This window comes from Schistocerca serialis, chromosome 8, assembly GCF_023864345.2.
Source record: "Schistocerca serialis cubense isolate TAMUIC-IGC-003099 chromosome 8, iqSchSeri2.2, whole genome shotgun sequence".
In the NCBI taxonomy this organism is placed as follows: domain Eukaryota; kingdom Metazoa; phylum Arthropoda; class Insecta; order Orthoptera; family Acrididae; genus Schistocerca; species Schistocerca serialis.
Window position 1 is genome coordinate 458,416,452 of NC_064645.1, and position 22,211 is coordinate 458,438,662.

Here is a 22,211-nt window from a genome sequence, read left to right on the forward strand (position 1 = left end):
GCATCACCACAAGGAAGTTTACTGCTTAACTGCCACACTTACTCACGGTCCACCATACTCCATTCCATATGCTGTATAATCATTGGGAATGATTCGTCCGTTGTGTAGCACACCTCTTCAGACCCCAGACGCCATCAACACGACGAAGTATACCGAGCATGACAGCCTTCTTGCAGGTGCGTCCGGTGCTATATTTTCTTACCCGCCTCTTCGCTTTCCCCCTATCGGGACGTCATGACGCCCATCGACGAAGCAGCCCTGTGTCTGACCACGTTCGTAATGCACCATTAATGGGTGAATGTGCCTCATCTATTCAGTAGGGGATGAACAGACGTTTGAAAGCGTTTCACGTTAATGAGGAAAGCCACTTAGCTAATTGTTGACCCAAGGTAAATATTCGTATCAGTTACCATATACAGGGTGATTCACGAAGTTATCTAAATATTGTAATATGCTATCTACAAGTAAAACTAAAGAAAAAAGTTCATATAAACATAGGTCCGCAAATGTTTAGTTACGGAGTTACAGCTAACAAAAGATTTTGACTGATATTAAGCAACGTCGCTAATATGAAGCCATCGCAAAACTGTACGAGGTTAAAGTAAAGCACGATTACCTTTCATTTTGTTGTTATCGATCTGGTGATGCTAATAAAACATGTCCCAGACATGTATCTGCAGTAATTTTCCAAAACATACAGAGAAGCAAAGGCGAAATTTCATTAAATTTTTAATTTATTTACTAGTTGACCCAATTTGTTTTTTAAATTCCAGACCATTACACAAAGCTTTCACCAAAAATTGTAGAGAATTTAATTTTGGAAAAATGGTGGTAATAACGTTAACTGAAACTGTTAGAATGTGTCAGATAAGCTGCCTTTATTACTACCATAGCACACGTGAATTCATGTTAAACCGGAAAAAACCAAGCTCAGTGTTAAGGAAGTTTTACAGTGTACATACAATTTCAATATACATTCACAATAAATAACGTTCAAAAATGTCTCCACCGAGTTCAATCCATTTAACTGCACCTGAATGAACAGATTTTGTTGCTCCTCGTTTCAGTTTCACAGGGTTGTTCTTAATTTTGTAATCTTTGCTTCATAGGATGTTCTGGAAAACTACTGGAGATACACGTCTGGGATACGTTTTATAAGATTCACCAGATGAATAACAACAAAATAAGTGGAAATCATGCTTTACTTTAACCTCGTACAGTTTTGCGATGGGTCCGTACTATCGAAGTTGCTAATTTCATGCAAAAGCTTTTATTAAGCGTAACTCCATAACTAGACAGTTGCGGATCTATGTATATATGAACTTTTTTCTTAGTGTCACTTGTGGAATAACATATTGAAATATTAGCATATCTGCTTGAATCACCCTGTATATTAAGGGTCTCATCGACTTAGTTTTCCACCGAATTCAACGATAATATTGCACCCCAGGGTATTTTGAAGTACGTAAAAATGCGCACTCGGAAAATTTGTTGGAGGTGTACTGATTACTTCTATGTATAGCACAGACCTCCGTGTGCGCTTGTAATTTTGTAGGCATCCATTTCAACTGTTGGCAGTTTCTACGTCATTGCAGTTACTATGCTTAAGTGCAGCAGACGAAAAAATGAGCTAAATATGCGCGATTTTTACTTGTAGGGATTAATCTTCAAATCCATGTCGACATCAGGAGCTCAGCGAATTTATCGAGACGGGAACAGTTGCCAGTTGCGGAGTTTTAAGAGCGGTGGCGACGATAAACTGGTAGAACAGAGGAAAGGTAATACCGCAAGAATACATGTTAGCAAACTTACAAAAAGAAATTACCCCCTCTGAGTTGGAAAAAGTGGGTCACGTTGTAAGAGCAATAGCTAGCTAGCTCCCTCTAAAGTTTTCGGTTACCGCTACTTCCAGCGCCACTTTTCGCTTTTCGGAGAGCCCGTGTTGCCGAAACAATGGCGGGTGGTTACTGAGCGCGGAGGAATAGGACCGAAACGTCGTGGTCGAGGTCGGGACTCGAAATGGCGCCGAAGTTTTAATGCAGTCGCTCCCCTAACGGCCCTCTGAAGCGTCAATCTTGGCGTTTTCCGGCGCCACTAAAACTGTCCCACTCACAGAGAGAGAGAGCGCTGTTCCTTTCGTTTCTAAGGCTGCTGGAATAATGCATTGCAGATGGAGTTTCAATGTCAAACTTAATGCGGACCTCATTTGTCTTAAGCGAATGGGAATATGGCTGAAGTTTTCAAACTGCCTGGTTTTCCCTAGTAACTACATCACTCCGTTTACTTGTAAGAATGCGTCTTCATACAGACATTTTCGACGAGTTCGGACTTCATGAAGCAGCGCACCATTTCTATTATTCTCTTGATGAACTTTCCACTTCTATACACATATTCTGTTGACTCTGTCCACTGCGTTACAGACCTCAGCCTCTAATGTTGCCAAATGAACTAAACCAGAATGGGCTTTTAATGTGTTCGTACCACCCTTCGTCCTGACCCCCATTACCATCGTAAATACACCCGTTTCCCTCGACTCCACCAATGGCTTTTCTCATTTGACAATGTATTTGTAAACAGGTGTTCTTTTTGCTCTGTGAAAGATTTTATGTTTGCTACTGACACTATCTCACAAAGTTTTCATTCTAAACGTTAACTTTAGATTGTTAACCCCTCATAAAATCAACGATTGATATCTCCTCGCCGTTCCTACCGATCTGGACACATGACAGACACCTGCCCTTGCGTACCTTGGTGGCAAGCAACACTGTTAACATTGCTGAGTTGTATATGACCTGGCTTATGCGGTTTGCTGACACTGATGCTTTTGACGTAAATGTTACGAATGTTTAGTAACGGTGCGCCTGTTTTCCTGTAGTTGACACATTTATGGCTTAAAATTTCTCTTACTGTGGAGTTTTAGCTGAACTGTGAAGCAGTCACAGCCGGGAGAGTGTCACTTTACATCACATTACCCCCTCTCAAACACCCCCCCCCCCCCGCCCCCCCTCCTACCCCCGTCAGGTGCTAATCTTGTCTTTTGCTACTGAATTTAGCTCAATATGAGTGCTACTGAGTTTTATCTTGGCATTAAAATACTGAGTGATTTGCTGTAGGAAGTTGTCAAGAACGCAGTTAATGGATAATTTAGTAACGAGGAAAATGGAAAATAATATTTTGTGCACAGATGACAGTGATGTAGATCAATGCTTTGAAGCAGCAAATAAGGAAAACGAGGAAGCAGAAGAAAAATCTTTCGGTGACTGTAGAAGACTGAGTTATGTCGTGCTTAGACTGTAATAATATCGTCTAAAGCAGAATAATCTCTACCTATTTTGTGTGCCTAATTCTCTTGGAGTTATAATAATTTGTAAATAGCGCATAACATATGTTATGACTTCTTTTCCAATAGCATTTTGAGTGGTAAAGTTTTCGATATTGGATATAATACACTACACTTTTTACATATTTTCTGTGCAACATACAACTGCATAGCTCATAAACTATGACTTCCTTGGAATAAAATTTGGAGCAGTAAAATGTACGATGGTTTAGTAGCAATGTAACAGCTTCCACCTTAAATGTTATAGAGTTAATTCTTATTTCGTCACCGCCAGCTTCGCTCTTTTGTAAACCGTTCACTTTCCTTACCCTGTCACGAGCGTAGAACAACTAGGTTGGTGCATAAGTTCCTTGTGGTTTTTGTTTTTCATGTTGGTATTCCGGTTTCTATAGCTTTATTTATCTACTGTCATTTCTTGTATTTGTACTTCTCTGTTGCTATTCGAGTTTACAAACTGTCATTTTGTCATTTTGATGGTGAGTGGCGTTTTGGACACTAGAAAACAGAAAGAGGAACATTTCCGACGTATTCTTCTGTTTGAGTTCAGTAGAGGGTTGACAGGAGCGGAGGCATCCAGAACATTTGTAACGTGTATAGGGCTAACGATATTGAACAGAGCACCACGAGAAAAAGATATTCGTTTTTTTGAGGAGAATAGTTTTGTCATTAGTGACTCCATACGTTCAAGAAGACGGTTCAAATGGCTCTGAGCACTATGGGATTTAACATCTGAGGTCATCAGTCCCCTAGAACTTAGAACTACTTAAACCTAACCAACCTAAGGACATCACACATATCCATGCCCGAGGCAGGATTCTAACCTGCAACCGTAGCGGTCGCGCGGTTCCGGACTGAAGTGCCTTGAACCGCTCGGCCACACCGGCCGGCCGTTCAAGAAGACCTTCGGGGTCTGATGATCATTTATGCTCATCAATCCTCGATGACCCTCGTCTGCGTACTCGAGAACCGGCAGATGTGAAGAACTATCGTCATTTCTCCATCGTGAGACAAATGCGTACAATGGGAGAGATCCAAAAATCGGGTGTATGAGTACCACATTCCTTAAGCCAAAATCACATAAATGTGCGAGTGGCCGTACGTGCAGCTCTGCTTCATTTTCATTACGGTTGCAAAAGACGGTATTCAACCTATATAAAATGCAATTACTCTACAAGGTGTAACAAAATGATATGGCCAGACATTAAGGAGATATTCCTCACACATAGAGGTAGAATATGTATTATAAGCAGGTGGGCCAAGAAACGCTTTGTATCCATGTTAGAGCGCAGTTTCTGCTTATGTTCATAATCCTATTAACCGTGCGAAACACACAGTTCCCCACAGTCGTTTAATGAACAACGTAAGAGCATACGGACTCTCAGACCAATTGTGTGATTGGATTGAAGAGTTCCTAGATAACAGAACGCAGCGTGTCATTCTCAATGGAGAGAAGTCTTCCGAAGTAAGAGTGATTTCAGGTGTGCCGCAGGGGATTGTCGTAGCACCGTTGCTATTCACAATATATATAAATCACCTTGTGGATAACATCGGAAGTTCACTGAGGCTTTTTGCGGATGATGCTGTAGTACATCGAGAGGTTGTAACAATGGAAAATTGTACCGAAATGCAGGAGGATCTGCAACGAATTGACGCATGGTGCAAGGAATGGCAACTGAATCTCAATGTAGACAAGTGTAATGTGCTGCGAATACACAGAAAGAAAGATCCTTTATCATTTAGCTACAATATAGCAGGTCAGCAACTGAAAGCAATTAATTCCATAAATTATTTGGGCATAGGATTTAGGAGTGATTTAAAATGGAATGATCATACAAAATTAGTCGTCGGTAAAGCAGATGTCAGACAGATTCATTGGAAGAATCCTAAGGAAATGCAATCCGAAAACAAAGGAAGTAGGTTACAGTACACTTGTTCGCCCACTGCTTGAATACTGCTCACCGGGGTGGGATCCGTACCAGATAGGGTTGATAGAAGAGAGAGAGAAGATCCAACGGAGAGCAGCGCGCTTCGTACAGGATCATTTAGTAATCGCGAAAGCGTTACGGAGAAGACAGATAAACTCCAGTGGAAGACTCTGCAAGAGAGGCGCTCAGTGGCTCTGACGGGATTTTGTTGAAGTTTCGAGAACATACCTTCACCGAGGAGTCAAGCAGTATATTGCTCCCTCCTATGTATATCTCGCGAAGAGATCATGAGGATAAAATCAGAGAGATTAGAGCCCACACAAAGCCATACCGATTATCTTTCTTTCGACGAACAATACGAGACTGGAATAGAAGGGAGAACCGATAGAGGTACTCAAAGTACCCTCCGCCACACACCGTCAGTTGGCTTGCGGAGTATGGATGTAGATGCAGATGTTGATGTAGATGAAACAGAATGTACCAAGAATAAATGTAACGTCTTCTTACACGAATTGTTCAAAATGCACTTTTGGTTACGTTGGTTAGAATTCTTAGTTTTATCGCCAGTATTTGTTGTTCCAATTGAACGAAGTTATGTTGACATGTGACTCACTTCATCGCTTGAGTTGACGTGCGACTAACTTCATTGTTTCTGTTGACGTATTACTAACTTCACTGTTTGTGTTGATATGTAATAACTTCATTGCTTGTGTTCACATGGGAATAATTTCATTGCTCTTCTAACATTGGGCTCGTGGCACCAACTGTTTAGCGTTCACCACGGACTGTGCAAGAACGTAACCTGAGTTATTTAGTGTTCATCATGGAGTTGGCTTCAGGTAAAATGCAACGGCAGTGTATTCAAATTCGAAGTTCCCAGACTTCAATTTGCTGTACGGATTAGCAGATGTGGAGCTCAACTTCTTATCGGGGGAGATTTCCAGGACGACGGTGCCCCGATAAGAGAACACTTGAAGCAACTGGTCGTCGACTTATGGAACATGGAGCGTTCAAGGCTAGTACTCGTGACTAGGGTAGGGCTAGAAAGGCGAGGACAGCTCACACCTCAGCTGGAAGAGGAACTTCGTGCAGTAGACGACGACACAAGTGTCAGCGTAAGACACTGCAGTAACTAATGTACACACACGACTGTCTGCAGAGTGCTGTACGAGAACCAGCTCTACCCGTACCTTGTAGAGTATGTGCAGGCACTATCGAGCACTGATTTTCCTGCATGGGTGCACTTCTGCGAGTGGTTCATTCAACAATGTTCCAATCCTCACTTTTTTGCAGATGTGCTGTTCACGGGCGAGTCTTCGTTTTAATGTGATCAAACTGTAAATTTTGAGAGTCAGCATGTATGGACTGTCGAGAATCCCCATGAAATTTTGCTTTCACTCCATCAAGAAAGATTTTCTGTGAACGTTTGGGCCGGCATTGTTGGTGACTGTTGAGGCCTCATGTTTTTCCACCAAGGCTCAACGGAGAAATTTATCATGCTTTCTTAGTGAATTACTACCTGCTAGCCGGCCGAAGTGGCCGTGCGGTTAAAGGCGCTGCAGTCTGGAACCGCAAGACCGCTACGGTCGCAGGTTCGAATCCTGCCTCGAGCATCGATGTTTGTGATGTCCTTAGGTTAGTTAGGTTTAACTAGTTCTAAGTTCTAGGGGACTAATGACCTCAGCAGTTGAGTCCCATAGTGCTCAGAGCCATTTGAACCATTTTTTTACTACCTGCTCTGCTAGAACATAAGCCTTTATGAGCGCGACTTAACATATTGTATTGTGTATTGTGCATTGAACCGCTGGCCTAGAAACAACGGACAGACTTCGTCCCGCCATAGACCTCAGTGGTTCACAATCTCACAACAGACCACAGCAGTCCACCTACCCACCGCCGCCCCACACCGATCCCAGGGTTATTGTGCCTTTCGGCCCCCAGTGGACCCCCCCACCCCCCCTTTTCCCCACGGAACGTCTCATACCGCACGAGTGTAATCCCAAATGTTTGCGCGGTAGAGTAATTATGGTATACAGTGTTTGTGCAGAAATCGCCGACATAGTGTAACTGAGGCGGAATAAGGGTAACCAGCCAGTATTTGCCGAGTCAGATAGAAAACCGCCTTAAAAACCATCCACAGGATGGCCGGCACACCGGACCTCGACACTAATCCGCCAAGCGGATTCGGGCTTGGGAAGTAGCGCGTTAAACCCGCCAGGCTAGCCGGGCGGGTGACTAAATATGTACTTCATGTACGATGGAACTCTTGTTTCATTTCACTATTAATGCTCATAGTGGGCTTCTAAATATTACCATATTGCAGTGCCTGTATTATTCTGATTACGACGCAAAGTTCCATTGGACATGCATGCAATAGCGTATTTTTCTGCCAATACCGGCAAGCGACTTTCATGTACGTCTGACCTAGGCTGGAATATACGTAATGGATGTAGGAGTACAGGTCGTAGATCGTGGTTGACGTCATATTGAAGTTTTGGTCTGGGCGTGAGTTGTGCACGGATAGCTACCGCTCGCGATATGCGGGAAATTCTGGTTCGTGTCGGTGTCCCGATCTGGCACAAATTTTTGTTCTCGTCATTCCACTCTACAGATGAAGGTTGTCTTTATTCGCAGTTGCGGATAGATTTAATGTATTCTAAATAATAGATTCCGTGACAGATGGATAGGCAGAGATGCATAAGTTACTTGACCTTCATGTTCCACCGACCATAGCCCAATAGACATATTTGTGGGGGGCATTTGAAAGTTCTTTGGCGCAGAATCTCTGTGCAAGATGTACAGATTCTTCGTGCCCGTATTCTGGAAGGCAGTGAAACAGCACGCAGTTCTGCAGCGATACATCAGCGCATATCGGATTCAGTGCGACGGCGGACTGATGAATGTAGCTAATGGTGGGAATTTTGGACATTTCATTTAGGAAAGTCTTTCTTGGAGTGGTGATGCGTTCTTTTCCTCTGTGTTTTCACTTACTGTGTCGAAGAGTTGAAGAAACTGTGTTGTAACATTGAAATAAAGTGGTTCTGGATGCATGCCTATATAACATACGTACTATCTTTCTGTACGTGTACTGGAATGTTACCTAAAAGTTTGCTGTACCTTTTTGTCAATGTTATATAATGACCCACAGGAGACCACGGTATGCTTATTCCTTTATGCTGAGGGAATGTCACTGAACAGTCTACGAAATTTTTTCGCCGTATCTTCCTATTTGCACTTGTGTTGTGAAATTTCGTTGCCCGGATTGTAGTTTTCATTTTCTTTCCGCTTTCAATTCAGGGTTCGTTTTCCTTCTCGTTTATGCATCTGTTCATTGCTTTTCTTGTTTTCTCTTAAACAGGTAGCTTCTTTCTAGCAAAACATCTTTGTATGTCCTAGAAGGACGCTCGCAAGATTTAACTGTTTATGACGACATGTGGGGATCAAAATATCTGACCAACAGTAAAAAAATTTCATTTGACACAAATGTTCCAATTTTTTTTAATCATCAGGAAAGGAGAACTCCTGTCATAGTGGTTGCTGGCGTCCCCCCAATGTCGATCCTGTAACCGATAGCATTAAAATAAATATTTACCTGCGTGCTCATTTCTGTTTTCCCATACGTTTAGTGTGCATTGGTGCGGTACTTTAAGTATGAACCTGATGTTCGTTTACCAATAGCAGTCTGATCCATCATCAGTCTGCTGGATATACAGGAAAACTATGTCGGGGACCGCATGGTGCTATGCGTAACACGTGACGCAGCGTTGTTAATTTTGTTCTCCTCGGTGTACTGTGTACGTCAAACAAAAACACCTGTTAACCGTTGAACGAGATACCGACGAGCCTCGTGATCACGACGTGTTATTCGCCCACAGATACAGCGTTTGAAACATACGAGAAAGAGCAAATCCCATCGTAATGTATGTGAAATTGTATCAGAACTTGTGAATCACTCGATGCAGGCGGTAACGGAGTGTACCAGTCCCACGTTAGGGAATGTGTGTCCCGTAAGCGGAAAGAGTGGTCAACGGCGCAAGTAAAGCCGCAACGTGCATGACATGTTTACAACACCTTTGCGCTGCTCACTCAGCCCGATACTCGCCGTGACTACAGCTGCTAACGGCCGCGTCGCGGTGTTACTACAGTGCCATGGCAAGTTTCACGAACGAGGAATACGCCGACATCCAACTCACCTACGGGCTTGTAGATGGAAGAGCTGACGTTGCAAGGCAACTATATCACGAGAGGTTTCCTAGCTGGCGCCTTCCATTCGCAAAAACGTTTTACTCTGTGGACAGGCGCTTGACGGAGTATGGTGCATGTGTAGGATTTTGTGGTCGTGGCCGACCTTCGATGTACAGTGCGGGTGACGAAGAAATAGTGTTTAGAACTGTTACGGAGGACCGAACAATAAGCAGCAGGTCCATTGCCACTGCGGTCGGAATGTAGACTACCAGAGGAGGCTGGACTTCTGCAACTTTATCCTAAGGCGTCAGACCCACGACCAGCATTTTTCACGAACAATACTGTTCACCGACGAAGCCTATTCGACGGAGGAGGGTTTAGTGAATTCGCACATTGGCTCGAGTGGGCGGAAGAAAACCCCCACAGCACAGTGATACGAGGGTACCAACAACGATGCGGTGTCAATATCTGACGTGGTATTATTGATCACCCTCTCATAGGGCTACATGTGCTACCACAAAGACTTGCAGATGAGCGGTATCTGTGTTTCCTGGATGCTAGATTACCGGAACTGTTGGAAGACGTCAGTTTGGCCTCTCGTGTGAACTTGTGTTACATACATGATAATGGTGCCCCCGCTCACTTCAGCAGCACAGTGCGATGCCACCTGGACAATGCCTTCCCTTCGAAATGGATCGGTCGTGGAGGCCCTGTAGCATGGCCAGCAAGATCTCCAGACCTGAATCCAATGGATTTCTTTTTTTGGGACATCTGATATCTGTGATTAATGAAGGAGAGGTTGTTGATGTCAACACCATTCAACGCAGAATACATCATGCCTGTGATATTACGCAAAGAGATACAGACATGTTGGATCGTGTTCAGCAATCCTCCCCGCGAAGAGTTAAACTTTGCCACGCACATCGTGGCCGTCATTTCTAACACTACTTATAAACCGCCACTGCAGCTTCTGGTCATGTGTTTCTATGTTAGTTTCGATTTGTACAGCTGTATTGCATTCGTTTGTATTAACTGCCACGTACCTGTGTAGTTGTATTTTGTATTCTGCATCTATGTACTCGTTTCTTAAAACTAAGTCTAGGACACAAAAACCAAATTATAAAACATGCATGTACAGTAGTGCAGCCCCTCCTCACGTTCCTTCCCTATGTCAACAAGCCACGATACATAATGCCGGCCAGCGTAGCCTGTACGAGATAGATGTGGGCGCTGTCATTGCTCGCATTGTCACGCAAACCGTCGCTTGACGCCGCATGCCTCGCCTTCTCGTGTGCCATGTTGCCGATCTGTCCCCTTCGCCAATGTCGGCGTACAGTAACACCCAAAAGTCCACTTCATATTTCCAGAATTTTACCATTCAAATGTATTGTCATTTATTGACAGAGGAACATGAAGAAAACGAATTTATGTTTGTAGCTCAGTGTGTGACAATTTGCACGACATGTTTCCTCATTTATGACTCATCCTGTATACACACATCAAAAAAATTTTGCATCACCTCGGTTCCGAGAGTCCCGGAACCTGTACAGAAAATTGGAACAGAGAACTTCAGAGGTGGTGGTCCAGATTGCTTTGCACACCGGTACCTCCAATAGCAATTAGCACGTCCTCTTGCATTAATGCATGCATGTATTCCTCATGGCATACTATCCACAAGTTCATCAACGCACTGTTGGTCCAGATTGTCCCACTCCTCAACGGCGATTCGGCGTAGATCCCCCAGTGGTTGGTGGGTCATGTCGTCCATAAACAGGTCTTTTAAATCTATCAAGGCATGTTCAATAGGAATCGTTTCTGGAGAACAAGCTGGCCACTCTAGTCGACAGATATCATTATCCTGAAGGAAGTCATTCACAACATGTGGACGATGGGGACGCGAATTGTCATCAATGAAGACGAATGCCTCGCCAATATGCTGCCGATGTGGTTGCACTATGAGTCGGAGGATGGCACTCACGTACCGTACAGCAATTACAGCCCCTTCCATGACCACCAGCGGCGTACGTCGGCTTCATAACGCCACCCCAAAACAGCAAGAAACCTCCACCCTGCTGCACTCGCTTGACAGTGTGTGCAAGGCGTTCAGCCTCACCGGTTGCCTCTAAACGCCGACGATTGTCTGGTCAAAGGCATATGTGACCCTCATCGGTGAAGAGAATGAGATGCCAGTCATGAGCTGTCCATTTGGCACGTTGTTGGACCCATCTCTATCGCGCTGCATGGTATCGTGGTTGCAAAGACGGACCTCGCCATGGATGTCAGGAGTGAAGCTGCGCATAATGCAGCCTATTGCGCACAGTTTGATTCGTAACACGACGTCCTGTGGCTGGACAAAAGCCATTATTCAACATGGTGGCGTTGGTGTCAGGGTTCCTCCGAGCCATATTCCATAGGTAGTGGTCATCCACTGCAAAAGTACCCGTTGGGCGGCCTGAGAGTGGCATTTCATCGACAGTTCCTGTCTCTTTGTACCTCCTCCGTGTGAAGGACAACATCGTTTTGGTTGACTCTGAGACGCCTGGTCTCTTCCCTTGTTGAGAGCCCTTCCTGGCACAAAGTAACAACGCGGATGCGATCGAACCGCAGTATTGACCGTCTAGGCATGGTTTAACTACAGACAACTAGAGCAGTGTACCTCCTTCCTGGTGAAAAGACTGGAACTGATCGGCTGTCGGACCCTCTGTCTCATAGGCGCTACTCGTGAATAGTTGTTTACATTTTTGAGTTGGTTTAGTAACACCTCTTAACAGTCAAAGAGACTGTAGCTGTGATACAATATCCACAGTCAACGTCTGTCTTCAGGAGTTCTGGGAACCAGGAAGATGCAAAACTTATTTTGATGTGTGTATTTGCTACAGCTATTCCGTTCATCCTCTTAGACTAACAACAAGTGCACTACAGTTCCGTGTTTCCAGCATAGTTTCGTAAGGGTGGGGATGAACTGGGACACTTTTGGTCTTCAGTTCACTAAAATGTCGTGAGATTATTCTCGGACACCAGTGTGCGATCCACTAAACCTCTTTCAGTTCAGTGCAGGTCCACGTTTCACCTCTGACCTTTGCATTGGCCGGTGCTGCAGTCTAGCGGCTTGCATAATTGACAGCGACACGAGAGAGAGTCGATGAATATTTTTGGTGCGCGGAACAGCGTCCACTGAAACTCACTGAACACACTGTGCGAAATTCCGAGGAAGGAAGATGTCCCTAGGTTCATGAATCAGCTAGAAGGACAGCAGGCTCCATGAACTGCGCTGTTACACCTAAATTGTCGCTGGAAATCAGGATACAGGAGGACTGTTTCATGGCCGAGAGTAATTAGCGAAAATTTGTATCGAAACAGCAACTAGTCTCCTGATAATAGTTCCTTAAGAACTTTTATCTCCCCATTAGCTAGCTTTCATACCACTGCAGGCTCATCATCACATAGTGGGTACTTACGGTGGTTTACGGAGCCCCATTTATGATGACCATTCCATAAAACCTTTGATCAGTAAGTGAAGCAAAAAAATGTATATCAAACAAATAACGTTTAGCTACCAGGAAGACAGTAACCAGCAGGGCTGATTTTCTTGTATTTTGTATGTCACGAAAATGTGAACAGCAGTACATCTTTTCTGAACAGCACCATACATCAGCAATCCACTTTCTCTCCTCAAGTCCTATTGGGACACCTACACTATGTGATCAAAAGTATCCGGACACCTAGCTGAAAATGAGTAACAAGTTCGTCGCACCCTCCATCGGTAATGATAGAATTTAGTATGGTGTTGGCCCAGCCTGACCCTTGACAGCTTCCACTTTCACAGGCATACGTTCAATCACGTGTTGGAAGGTTTCTTGGGGAATGAAAGCCTATTCTTCACCGGGTGCTGCACTGAGGAGAGGTATCGATGTCGGTCGGTGAGGCCTGGCACGAAGTCGGTGTTCCAAAACACCCCAAAGGTGTTCTATAGGATTCCGGTGAGGACTCTGTGCAGGCCAGTCCATTACAGGAATGTTATTGTCATGTAACCACTCCGCCACAGACCGTGCATTATGAACAGGTGCTCGATCGTGTTGAAAGATGCAATCGCCATCCCCGAACTGCTGTCCAACAGTGTAGGCCTGTGCTGTCATAGTGCCACGCAAAACAGCAAGTGGTGCAAGCCCCCACCATGAAAAACACGACCACACCAAAACACCACCGCCTCCGAATTTTACTGTTTTCACTACACACGCTTGCAGATGACGTTCACCGGGCATTCGCCATACCCAAACCCTGCCATCGGACGCCACATTGTGTACCGTGATTCGTCACACCACACAACTTTTTCCCACTGTTCAATCGTCCATTGTTTACGCTCCTTACACCAAGTGGGGCGTCGTTTGTCATTTACCGGCGTGATGTTTGGCTTTTGAGCAGCCGCTCGACCAAGAAATCCAAGTTTTCGCACCTCCCGCCTAACTCGCATAATACTTGCAGTGGATCCTGATGCAGTTTGGAACTCCTGTTTGATGGTCGGGATAGATGACTGCCTATTACACATTACGATCCTCTTCAAATGTCGGCGGTCTCTGCCAGTCAACACACGAGGTCGTCCTGTATGCTTTTGTGCTGTACCTGTCCCTTCACGTCTCCACTATCACATCGGAAACAGTGGACTTACCGATGTTTAGGAGTGTGGAAATCTCGCGTACAGACGTACGACACAAGTGACACCCAATCGCCTGACCACGTTCGAAGTCCGTGATTTCCGCGGAGATGTCCATTCTGCTCACTCACGATGTCTAATGACTACTTATATGGAGCACCTGGCAGTATGTGGCAGCAAAATGTACACAATATGAAAAACGTATTTTCTTGGGTGTCTGTATGCTTTTGATCACAGGGTGTATCACGAGGTATCATTCACGTAACAAAATCTGCTTTTCCTTGGTGTTGTTCACAGGAAGCAAATGTAAACGCAGGGTAAATGCACAACGGTCATTTCAGTTGCCGTTCTATTAAGTTACATTATACACAGATGAGTAGTATTTCTGTACAGTTCTTTCATCGTCAGCGTGGGGCCAGTCTTTAGTATCATGAACAGCGAGTAAATTTTTAACCGCCAAAATAGCTAAAATCATTTATTTATGTAGATGACCGGTTTCGGAAATAAAATTGGCTTGCCGGCTTCTAGTACAGCTCACGTTACCAACATGGACATGCACTGTACAGTACCACTTGCTGGACTTAAGCAGAAGATTGTGCAATGATGTAAACACAGATCCGAAGGTGGCAACAGAAAATTGCCGAAATCGGTCACCTATATGGATAAATGATTTTAGGGATGTCGGCATTTGAAAATTTGTTCAGTATTTCTATCTTCTCCTTATTGGTGTACATTTTACTCACACAAACCTGGAACTGAGGATGTCTGATAAATGACCCAAGACGGCCGAAGTGGCCGTGCGGTTAAAGGCGCTGCAGTCTGGAACCGCAAGACCGCTACGGTCGCAGGTTCGAATCCTGCCTCGGGCATGGATGTTTGTGATGTCCTTAGGTTAGTTAGGTTTAACTAGTTCTAAGTTCTAGGGGACTAATGACCTCAGCAGTTGAGTCCCATAGTGCTCAGAGCCATTTGAACCATAAATGACCCGTGTGGGTTTTCCTCATGCTTTCATTTGTCAGCTCCAGAGGGTGTACGTCTGGAATACAGCATTGTATGGTAGTGAAACATGGACTGTGGGAAAACCGGAACAGAAGAGAATAGAAGCATTTGAGATGTGGTGCTATAGACGAATGCTGAAAATTATGTGGACTGATAAGGTAAGGGATGAGGAGGTTCTACGCAGAATCAGAGAGGAAAGGAATATGTGGAAAACACTGATAAGGAGAAGGGACAGGATGATATGACATCTGCTAAGACATGAGGGAATGACTTCCATGGTACTAGAGGGAGCTGTAGAGGGAAAAAACTGTAGAGGATTTTCATCTGCCGTCTTAGCTGATTTTTAAGCGCTGTGACAGTGTGGTCGTCAGTCCTTCGATATTTAAGATGCAATTGTTTTTTGAGCCAATAGAGGTGATTTGCGAACATTTGTCCTTGCCATCAGTGTAACGGGACTTCAACGGCATCCAACCCTTAGTCATTGCTTTGTGGCGGCTCTAACCCATGTCATATATATGCGAATCAGATTGTAGTTCATATTTAGTCAAATAACGAAAGGTCAGTATACAAGTACGCCGGCTGGGGTGGCCGAGTGGTTCTAGGCGCTATAGTCTGGAACCGCACGACCGCTACGGTCGCAGGTTCGAATCCTGTCTCGGGCATGGATGTGTCTGATGTCATTATGTTAGCTAGGTTTAAGTGGGTCTAAATTCTAGTGGACTGATGACCTTAGATGTTAAGTCTCATAGTGCTCAGAGCCATTTGAGCCATTTATGAAGTATACAAGTCTTTACGAACAGTAGAAGCAGGATTGCAGCGAACTGATCCCTTAACCAAGCGAAACGTAGAGTACCTGTGTAATGAGTCATTCCAGCTGCATAGCTGAGGGTAATATTTGTTAAGCAATTCATTGCAGAATTAATGTAATACCCGCACGATGATCTCTGTAGTCATACTGTATCATTAGCAGCCCGCGAATGGAGTACTATGCTCGTTAAATCGGATTACTCAAGCTGAGGCCAAATAAAGAGAAGCGACGACGCCACAACACTGTATTTACTTAAGTAGGTAGTCAGCGCTAAATTATATGGGCCACCATTAACGTTACTGTAAGCAGTTTGACAGCATAACACCACCACAACTACTGACAACCTGATCCATATCATCACGCAGTTGTAACTCGCAGTGATTACAAGCTGCTGATGTTCGTCAAGAATAGCGGAAAGCGCCTCTGAAGTTCCATTTGCATTATGTCTAGGACGGAGAGAATCCTAAATAACAGTAATAGGTCACCCAGCGAAGAGAAGAGTCCACGTATTGTCTCAAGTTCTTGCAGTTTGATATTAATGCATTTCCCGATAGTTTCACACTAACGGGTTCTTTTGGCTATCGGAATACTCATATGTGAATTACAAAAGTGTAATTGCTAGAACGCTCAACTACCTTAATAACACCTCATTCTGGATTGAATACGACTCGGAAAGCGACGTTAATTTGACGTTTCCATCCATCTCCTGACGTCTTACTGAATGAAGTCTGAAGTGCACGCACAGTTGTGTTGCCTGCCGCATGGATTCTGTGAAGTGTTGTGGCAGCTGGCAGTCATTGCTGAATACAGACATTAGCAAATATCCCCACTGCTTTAGGGGAAATCGTCTTTGTTGCATTTTTTCCATACCGTAATTAGCACAATAACATAAGGCTTGTTGTGCTGAAGAACGTGATGCCCACAAGGCCTTAAATAAGAATCTTCTAGCGGGAGTAATGCATGAAAGGAGACAGACTGTTGGACAAAAGAATGGACAGCTCCCTGCTTTTTGAGTTTCCGATAGCGCCTACGAAAAGAATATGGGGTCATATTATGCTTCACAGCCTTAAACTGTTTATTTTTTTACTTCATACTAAAATAAATTTATGATATGAGAATAAATGGTTCAAATGGCTCTGAGCACTATGGGACTTAACATCTGTGGTCATCAGTCCCCTAGAACTTAGAACTACTTAAACCTAACTAATCTAAGGACATCACACACATCCATGCCCGAGGCAGGATTCGAACCTGCAACCGTAGCAGTCGCGCGGTTCCGGACTGAGCGACTAGAACCGCTAGACCACCGCGGCCGGCATGATATGAGAACAGGAAATGACTGATATGCTTCTCAGGAACTTCAGTTTTTCGTGTTTATTTTCTCACTTCATAGTAAAACAAGGGCGTTAATATGAGAAGAGGAAATGAAATATACGCCTCCAAGACATAATATTTCCTTGTGTGCTACTACTGCATACATGAAAGCCCTGCAGTTAATTTTTGTATGTTGGATAAATTTTGATAACACCTCACCTTCCTTTGTGAGAAGGTCCCTATTTTCTTGGGATTCAAATAGAGTGGACATTTCATCACTGGTTAATATTCTGATGACTAATGACATGATACCCATTGCAATTGCTCCATGGCACTTGTGAGTAGAGTTTCCCGTTGGTTACTGTAAGAATACGCAGGCAGTGATATCCGCTCACTGCAGTCAGAGCCAAGGTGATGTCTCACTGTTTATGGCGAAGTATCTGCTGCAGTGTCTACGCTCATCCAACATAAACAAATCGCGGCGGCATTGGGCACTGCTAATCGCTGCACTTGTCGCGAGCCTCGAAACACGAGCGCACTGTCACTGCTAACGATACTATGGAGTTAATACATCTTACTTAACGTAATATGGAGGTCGTGGGTTAGGCAAAAATTCAGTTTGTCACTTCCCATCGCATTAAAATACTTTAGTCATATTTGATGCAATATTTATTGTTGGTTGTCTCTCTAATATTAATAGTATTGATTCAGATTGTGCGTGAACACGAAAACACACACACACACACACACACACACACACACACACACACACACACAGTCATTGATTCCAGTGAGGGTGACCACTTTTGTGTGTTGAACAACACATGCACCAGTCAACTCCTCAGCTGGCGTCGAGTGGGTGAGATTTTTCAATTACCTGGCATTGCAAGAATTGTAAGGAGGAGACTGAAAGCAAATGGACTTGTATCTAAAGAACTGCGACAAAGCAAAGCTTGAGCGACTATCAGATAATTGTCCACATGGGTTTTGTGGACGAGTGTATTTGTAGTAACCAACCCACCCACGATCATTACGTAAGATTTCTCGAAGGCGTAGGGGCATTGATTTCATCAAGACGTCGACAGTGTAGCGCGATTGTTTACTTCCCACCATACGTTTTCTATATTCGTCCAAAGATCGCTTGCATTTGTAGGTCCACATGGCAATGACCTTGTTACCTCTGCCCACATATTCTCTATCTGGTTGATGTTCGGTGATCGTGGAACAAACGGCAACAGCTTTATCCTCTCTTGGCCCTGAAACCAATCTCGCACTGCTCTGCCATGATGGATGGGGCTCTGCTCCTGTAAATAACATATTAGTAATAAGCACATTGTATTATTATTTTCCAGTGTTGAAGAATTCAGGCCCTGTCATAAATAAGTGATCTAAATTCAACCGTCCGATTAAGAATGTGGTTTACCCAGTCAATCAAACGATGAGAGTCGTATTCGGATACCCACATTAAGCCTGACTGGCTGCATCCGATTAGAACGATCTGGTATCGAAATGAAATTACAGAAATCGGATAACTTGAAAGTCTGTATTGCAACAATGCTGCGCACACAAATTCCTATGATGGAGTAACAGGTAGCAACTGCCTAAGAAAAAGTGAGAAATAAGCCTACTAGCAGCAATGTAACGTAATTATAACCCATATTTATGTGACGGAAATATGGAATCGAACAATGTACATCTATTTCAGTGGTGGGAAGATGCACCATACCGGATTTGCTGATGACATAATGACAATAATAATAATCCCGTGGGGCCGATAGGGGAAACACAATCCTGAACGGCTACTCAATCCGTTGAACTCAAAATCCAGACACGTCTGAGTGAAAACCACCGCTACTCTGGTCACCGTCTGTTAGCTCAATGAGCTCGGCTGAAAATATTTGCTTCCAAAGGCTTCAACACCCTCTGGTCCTGTCCGGTCCTGGAATCACCCAGGCCAAACCAATGAAACACAAGGAAACATGAACTGTGCAAGCAAAGTCAACTTTACCCCAGGTGGTACACAACCCGGCTGTCGACAGGCGGCAGTTGGAATTTCGGATTCTGGGGAGTCCAGGTTAGCACGGCAGAAAATGTTGAAGATCTGGTGTAAATTTCCCTAAACAAGCAGAAAACATGCATTTGAAAACTACACGCCGCGCGGGATTAGCCGAGCGATCTACGCGCTGCAGTCATGGACTGTTCGGCTGGTCCCGGCGGAGGTTCGAGTCCTCCCTCGGGCATGGGTGTGTGTGTGTGTTTGTCCTTAGGATAATTTAGGTTAAGTAGTGTGTAAACTTAGGGACTGATGACCTTAGCAGTTAATTGCCATAAGATTTCACACACAAGAACTTTTTTTTATAACTAAACATCGATACATTGATCGAAATACGAAAACCAAATAATCTCACATAATAAATCGACCGACAAAAAATTCTCACCATTGCTCTTCAAGAACCACAACTAACTGACAAAGAAACCTTGCATTACAGAAACAATTTCATCTTCAAGAGCAAAATACAACAAAAGGTGGCGAAAGGCGTACCAATGTTCGGCATTGCTTTTCTCGTACACAAATCAGTCACGAACTCTGTCAAAGAAATCACAGCCATCAACAGTTGACTTATGACTATGCTCATTCAGAGCCCCAGTAAAAAATATACACTCATCAATGCACATGCCCCCACCAACATCGAAAATAAGAAAAACACCAAAAATGTCGAAAAATTCTGGAACTCACTCGAAAATACTATGAGAAAAATTCACCAAGATGACGTGAAAATACTAATGGGAGACATCAACTCTCTATTTGGGACAGAAAAAACCTGTAGAAAAATTATTGGTACAAATTCAACACACCGAAACGCTTAGACCAACGGCACACGTCTGACTGATATTTGCAAACAATTCAACCACAAAAGGATGTCTTCCCACTTTAGGAAAATACAATTTCTCAGGTAACATGCTTGGCTACCAGGTGCAAGCTGCTGTCGTTCACCTTTGTAGACTCGCTGAAAGCCAGATTTTTAATTCTTTTGTAGTAGAGCTACAAGCAGGCAGATACTAACTCAATAAGGGAATCGTAAGATAACGCTTCAGCAAAATTCGTCTTGCTACTTACAGTAACCATTAGTGTCAGAGCGAAAACCTTACGGTATTGCCAATTTCATAATGCCACTTTTGTTTTCTGCCGACAAATTTTTTCTTGTTGTTAATACATAATTTTATCTATGAAATGCCACATTTTCATAAGACTTGCAAATGATACAGGAAATGGAGTAAATACAGATCTTTTCGAAGACAAAAGTCTGTAATATCCTACTAATTCGTGTTAAAACAGGATGAATCGTCTTACAGACACTTGTCTTGTACTAAAAGTGTAAAGTAGTTCACCGTATGTGGGTCATGTAAGACGGCACGCTGAGACTGCATTGTGCGGTTCTACGCGCTTCAGTCCCGAAACTACTGTGCGACTGCTACGGTCGCAGGTTCGAATCCTGCGTCGGGCATGGATGTGTGTCATGTCCTTAGGTTAGTTTGGTTGAAGTAGTTCTAAGTTCTAGGGGACTGATGACCACAGCAGTTGAGTCCCATAGTGCTCAGAACTATTTGAACCAGTCCCGAAACTTGTGATTGCTATGGTCGCACGTTCGAATCCTGTCTCCTGCATGGATGTGTGTGATGTCTTTAGGTTAGTTAGGTTTAACTAGTTCTAAGTTCTATGGGACTTATGACCTCAGAAGTTAAGTCCCGTAGTGCTCAGAGCCCTTTGAACCATTTTTGAACTTAATGCTTTATTAAGATAGACTGCCGTCGTGATGTTTCCGTAGTAAGCTTAATTTAATTTGCAATAGTAAAGTGACCCCCCCCCCTCCATGAACCATGGACCTTGCCGTTGTGGGGAGGCTTGCGTGTCTCAGCGATACAGATAGCCGTACCGTAGGTGCAACCACAACGGAGGGGTAGCTGTTGAGAGGCCAGACAAACGCGTGGTTCCTGAAGAGGGGCAGCAGCCTTTTCAGTAGTTGCAGGGGCAACTGTTTGGATGATTGACTGATCTGGCCTTGTAACATGAACCAAAACAGCCTTGCTGTGGTGGCACTGCGAACGGTTGAAAGCAAGGGGAAACTACAGCCGTAATTTTTCCCGAGGGCTTGCAGCTTTACTGTATGGTTAATGATGGTGGCGTCCTCTTGGGTAAAATATTCCGGAGGTAAAATAATCCCCCATTCGGATCTCCGGGCGGGGACTACTCAAGAGGACGTCATTCTCAGGAGAAAGAAAACTGGCGTTCTACAGATCGGAGCGTGGAATGTCAGATCCCTTAATTGGGCAGGTAGTTTAGAAAATTTAAAAAGGGAATAGGGTAGGTTAAAGTTAGATATAGTGGGAATTAGTGAAGTTCGGTGGCAGGAGGAACAAGACTTTTGGTCAGGCGAATACGGGTTTATACATACAAAGTCAAATAGGGGTAATGCAGGAGTAGGTTTAATAATGAATAAAACAACAGGAATGCGGGTAAGCTACTACAAACAGCATAGTGAACGCATTATTGTGGCCAAGATAGACACGAAGCCCACACCTACTACAGTAGTACAAGTTTATATGCCAACTAGCTCTGCAGATGACGAAGAAATTGAAGAAATATATGACGAAATAAAACAAATTATTCAGATAGTGAAGGGTGACGAAAATTTAATAGTCATGGGTGACTGGAATTCGGTAGTAGGAAAAGGGAGAGAAGGAAACGTAGTAGGTGAATGTGGATTGGGGCTAAGAAATGAAAGAGGAAGCCGCCTGGTAGAATTTTGCACAGAGCACAACTTAATCATAGCTAACACTTGGTTGAAGAATCATAAAAAAAGATTGTATACATAGAAGAAGCCTGGAACTACTGACAGATTTCAGATAGATTATATACTGGTAAGACAGAGATGTAGGAACCAGGTTTTAAATTGTAAGACATTTCCAGGGGCAGATGTGGACTCTGAC